At 43.7% G+C, this 5,750-nt stretch overlaps 1 long non-coding RNA gene across 1 annotated transcript; it reads left to right on the forward strand.

Annotated features, from left to right (window-relative positions):
- Window positions 1–783: 783 nt before the first annotated feature.
- Window positions 784–4,069, forward strand: LOC139055364 (uncharacterized). The gene is made up of 3 exons (XR_011511706.1): window positions 784–915; window positions 2,005–2,100; window positions 3,948–4,069. It is a non-coding gene; the product is annotated as an uncharacterized lncRNA (long non-coding RNA).
- Window positions 4,070–5,750: the final 1,681 nt, after the last annotated feature.

Raw genomic sequence — 5,750 nt, forward strand, 5'->3', positions numbered from 1 at the left:
CAACGAAATGCTATAAATTTGGCCATTTCATTCCTGCGCCTGTGGCTTACAGGAAACTGAGGCGCACGTGTGATCTTGTACGACAAATCCTACATTGGCTTGTATTTATTCAGTTCTTATTAGCTTTAGACGAGCCGAGCCGCTTCCACGCCGATGCCTTGTTCTGGATATGTGCCACAGTATGGCACATATTATGATGTCGATATCAACACCTGGACAAGCTTTTCGCCCGATTAGTCGTTGCGTAAATGTACCATAATGAGGAAATTATGACCATGAGCAACGCGAGGCAATCCTGTCAAAGAGATAGTCGATACAGCCTTAGCCACGTCCTGCATAGCATCCTACGTATAAGCGGTACGTTCTCGGTTCATCCCAGACCACCGCACATAAGCCTTCTTTCAAGAGAGGTCATGCGTGACAAAACGCGGCCGACCCGCTGCCGTCGGCTGTATGCGGAAATGAGCAAACGCAACGCTTATATGCCGCCCAGCAAATTTGGCGCCCATAAAGCGCGCAGAAGTGTTGCAAAGAGAAAAGCGCAAGGAGCGATGAGGGAGAAGCTGTGTGGCAGAAAAAAAAAACGATAGGCAAAAGGAGAGAGCGAATAGGCTAAGAAAGAAGTCATCGCCTCTGTGCGCAGCATCGATGGCGGAGGAGGAGGCAAGACTGCGCCGCCGGGGAAGGAGCAAAAACATGGCGTTAGGCGGCGGACGAGGCGATTTTTTCCTCCATTCTTTGTACCGGCGACGCTATGCGACTGTGTTCGCGTTGTGAAATCATCTGGCCGCGTCGGTGAACGCTCTTGGTAATCTCAGCGATCGCCAGTTCCGCCGATGTTACCGGACATTCTAAAAAGCCAGTGCAACTTCGACAACTCTTGAGAGTGCGACCACGGGGCGACGATCAGCAGCGGTGAGCTTTCATGTGCGCTGGGTCGCCGGGCCCTCGAGTGTGTGCTGCAAAGCTGCGAACCAGTGTTGATTCGGTCGGAGGGTTTTTGCTTACCATAATACTAAATGCCTAATTTCTGCATTTTATTATTATGCGCGAACTAATAACAAATTTCAGTGATTAAGAACGTTAGTACTATGCGGACACTCGCATTGAAGTTTTGGCGTGTGAATTACCTTTAACTGCAGGCGCAGTTCCGGTTGGCTTTCCTCAAATTGCATTATTGCTGGCAATATTTTTCGCTTTGGTAGCCAGGTGCCCTTTCAAGGAAATCTCATGCATCGATTTTCACAAGGACGTACGTTTTATTGTGGTGCTTGTAATCGTATGTAGCCTTATAACCATGAAAACTTCCGCTTTTTATCCCCTTTGTGAATATGGCGAAATGAATGCATTTCGTTTCGTAAATTAAGTTTGTTGAATGGCGGCTTTATTTTGAACAGTTTCCTGGTGTGTTACGCACTTTCCTCGGTGTAATGTGCGGATTTGCGTGGGTTTCTGGCTTTTCTGTTTAATGCGTTGAGTTCACTGGAATTCAAAGCCCAATTTAGCCCGTAGCTTCTTTGACGCGAAATTCATCATTTAACACCGACGACGCAGCAGCAAAGAAAAATTGTCGGTTCGCGCTAAAAGCGAAGTTTTCCGCAATATATCTCTTGGAGAGGAGTAGTACACACGTTGCTTGTAGAAGGGGCGGAGTTCTATGCCTCAGGTAGAATTTAAACGGCGCGATATATCACGTCACGCTAGCAGTTTCAACTAAAATTCCAGACTGAAAAATCTATGGATTCCTGTAATTTCGTCGTTCCATAATGTTTTCAGAAAGCAGCACTGCATTGCTAAAAACTATGAAAGAATGAAAAAAAAAACATAAGTTTTACATTTTGCTTATGTCTAGTGATTGCTATGTAGTGTTGATTTTTGGCTATGAGGTACCCACTAGCCCCGAAGTACGCCCTAATAAGAGTTTTCTTATTAGCGCTTCTTTTTCAGGTTATTAGATTTCAGAAATTTTTTTTATTCTCCCCTAAATAAATTTTTTGTATACAGGATTAACGCTGCAGAAGTTGACGCTGTTAGCAACGCCATCAAAGAAAGCCGAACCGCCGGCTCTCCAATGCAACTATAAAGTGGGCCACAGCACCGGTAAGCAAAAATCAGGCCCAGAATTCTTTTCATTGCAGCGCGCAAATATCATATGCTTAATTACGAAGCATAGGAAGAAAAAAACTGATATGTTGCAAGCACAAAAGTGGGGTGGGGCGCAGAAACAGACAAGTGCTTGTAACATTGCTCTCATGTGCATGGCATTCAAGCACTTGCCACACTGTACTATCATTACAGCTCTATCATAAGAAGCCAACAAACACTGACACAAAGGACAACATAGGGGAAATTCCTTGAGCTTACTAAATCAAATAAAGAAATGGTAAATTAATGGAAATAAAAGTGGATGAAGAAACAACTTGCCGGAGGTGGGGAACCATCTCACAGCCTTCACATTTCGCGTGCAATGCTCTACTAATTGAGCTACCACGGCGACGTTTCCCCATCCACTTTCTTGGATATTTATGTTTCCTAGTAGGACCCTGGGAGTGTTAGCCAGCGCCCACACTGACAAGCCTGAGTGCGTCACGTTCTCGCGACGCCTGTGGCAGAAAGAATGTTCCAAATCTGTCGCCATTGCACGCGCAATGCGAAGGTCGTGGTAGCGTTCCCCACCTGCTGGTAGTTGTTTTTTTCTTCCACTTTTATTTCCATTAATTCATCGTTTCCTTATCGTTTCTGCTGATTTCACTCTTGTGAAATCAGCAGAAACTCAGAAGTCACTGAGTTTACGCGAGTGTAAATGAACGGAAGCGCAACTGAATGTCAGTAAGTGTAAGGGACAAATGAATGCCCCTGAGCGCCAGGGGACATTGTAAGCCAATACGTTATTACCTACATGTGTGAAGAAATATGACTCTAAATTAACCATAAGACGAACCACATTGTATTGATTTTGAAGCCGACAAGTATACGTGAAATGTGTTTGTGCAGAATGTGGGGAACGCAACTGAGCGCATTTTGCTCGTTTTACTTGCTTGCTCAGAGCATTGCATCTGTTCATCTTTTGCCATGGCTTGAATACTTTGTTTACACTAAGCATGCACTCATTCTATTAAGATCAAGTAGGGATAGACTTTGGTGCTAATAGTCTTTGTCGCGAGGTTGTACCTGGGCCAGTTGGCAAGTTCACAACTTCTTTAGCATTTTTTCTGCTACGAAAACTGGCACAAGTTGTAGGTTGCCACCTTCTATTAGTCGTTCAATCTGCTTAAGAAAACTCTCCGCAGCTTGATGTGGGCCGGACTTGAATACGTTCAGCAGGTCCATGTTAGCCTTGTTGCGTTTGACTAGCTTGACTAGATTGACTAGACTGGCTTGACTAGATTGTCGATCGTCATCATCGCGCATATCCCAACGGATCAGTTTTATAATGCTGACACATGCTTTTGGAGGAAGGAGAAAGAAAGATAGGAAGATAGGCAGGTTAGCCAGTATCAACACAAGTGACCTACTCTGTGCTGGGGAAAGGGTACAAAGGAATGAAAGGAAACAGTAGAGCCGAGATTCAAAATAAAAATGAAAATATTTTGTGCACATCAATTCGATGCAGCGCACTCTAGCAACAGCCCGCATGTCAAGTAGCTGGGCAACTCATAGGTGTTGAGCACAGTCTGAACACTTGTTCTCTCCCCCAACAAGGTGCTGTTAAGCACAGTCGAGTTTGGTTTACTAGCCACACCACAATAAGGGCAGTGACATAAGCGTTCTCGAATAGTTATCTCGCAGCCTTAGATATTTACGGTTAACACTGAGACATGTTTTGTGCAAAATCACTACTATATTGGCCATGAATAACTATTGAAGAAAACATAGTCCTTACTGGGCCAATGTGAAACATTTTATGGAATTGTCTAAGATTGAGTGGAATTTCTTTTTCCTTCCAGGTACGACTATCGAATAGAGGTCCAGCAGTTATCAGGACAAATAATTCTCAACATATACGAAAGATATCTGACGTGATAGGATGAAGAATCAATTTTGTCAATGTGACATACATATATGAAGAGGTTTTTTTCTCCTCTTGATGTATACACAAACAACTTCACTTGCATGTCGCTGCAATCACCCAAACACTGCGACATGTATAGGGGGTGTGCTCCGCAGGACTAAAAAAAATTATGTTCATTGGCTCCCACAAGTGTTCACGTCAAATACGTACATTTTCTTGCAGCACTTTCATTCTTTTTTTTTTCTCGTGCTAATCATGAATAGTTATCTTTTCATTAGCTGCGAGCACTTCGATGTCTAAGTTCCTCATTAGTTACCCTGTCTACAGATAATGCGACCTGACACATGTGGATTCTGTTACTGTGGTTGTACTTATGCTGTTTTACATAATTTTGGTTCAAAACAAAACGTTTTTCAATGTACGAGAAAGTGGGGAACTGAGAGTCCCAACATTTGTTGGTCATTACCGCATGAAGTTAGTGCAAGTTCATGCGTTATGCTTTTTTCACACTTTAAAAGGTGTAGGCGCGGACACTGCCTATCTGCTTTTGTATTTATTGCGCAGTTTGTCTTTTACTTTTTACTTTCAGAGGCTTGTGCGTTAAGAACCTACAGTGAAACTATGTTGAACACTTTGTGATATTGTAAATAAAGCATTCTACATTGAAAAATATGTTCTGTGTTTAAGTCTGCATGAACATGTCTGCATCATTGTACAGCATGCTTGCAGATTGCGTTCACAGATAAGTGGACATTCTGTTAAAGCATATTTCAGGTAACAAGAGAAAAACTTATGCTTTTAATACCTGTGTACATAGGTGCGGCTAATGTACCAAATATAACAAAGGCAGAGACACTCAGCTATTGTAGACGATAGCTAAATCCTGATTCGATCTTGCCTTCGAGATAATTGAGCAGGCAGGCATGCAGTCCATCTCACTTGCACGCCACCACTGCCCGGAACACCTTACTTTGCATGACGCACAGCACAATAGTGTCGTGCCCGCTTATTACAGCGCGTCCACTTTAATGCAGTTGGCTTTCATTTAACTGATATATATATATATATATATATATATATATATATATATATATATATATATATATATATATATATATATATATATATGTGTGTGTGTGTGTGTGTGTGTGTGTAAAGAACTTGAGTGGTGCTACAAGGTAAACAGAACAAGTATTTAATTTCGACAGTTTCGATCGGTGGACCGATCTTCGTCAGGGTTTACAAAAAAATGGCCGTTCGGCCGTGGTAGGGAAGACACCAGACCGGGTACCCGGTCGTTCTTACATACATCAAACCGAGAGGAACAGTTGTGACAGTGATTGATTTTCGGCGCCTTGGCAGATTTACAGCGGCCTTTGGCAGCTATGCAGGGCAAGAGGAAGGCGGAGTCACATGTATGTAGAGCAAGGAGGTAAGTGAGGGGGAAAAAAGGAAAAAGGAAGAAAGAAAGAAAACGGAAAGAAAAAGAAAAAAGCACACAGGAGGAGGGAGACGTAAGACGGAGAGGGAGGGGGGCGGGAAGTAGCGGCAGCTAGGTTCCCGTGCACCCGAGGCAAGGAGGGAGAAAGCGGTCGCTCCGCAGCTCCAGTGCGTGGGCTGCCGATGTAGCGGGAGCGGGTGGCGGGGGGCACAATAGAGAAGGGGCCCAGAAGGAAGACAGAAGAGCGGCAACTTGTAGAAAGAAACACAGTGTCACAGTACAAATATACAAGGCACG

This window comes from Dermacentor albipictus, chromosome 2 (assembly GCF_038994185.2).
Source record: "Dermacentor albipictus isolate Rhodes 1998 colony chromosome 2, USDA_Dalb.pri_finalv2, whole genome shotgun sequence".
In the NCBI taxonomy this organism is placed as follows: domain Eukaryota; kingdom Metazoa; phylum Arthropoda; class Arachnida; order Ixodida; family Ixodidae; genus Dermacentor; species Dermacentor albipictus.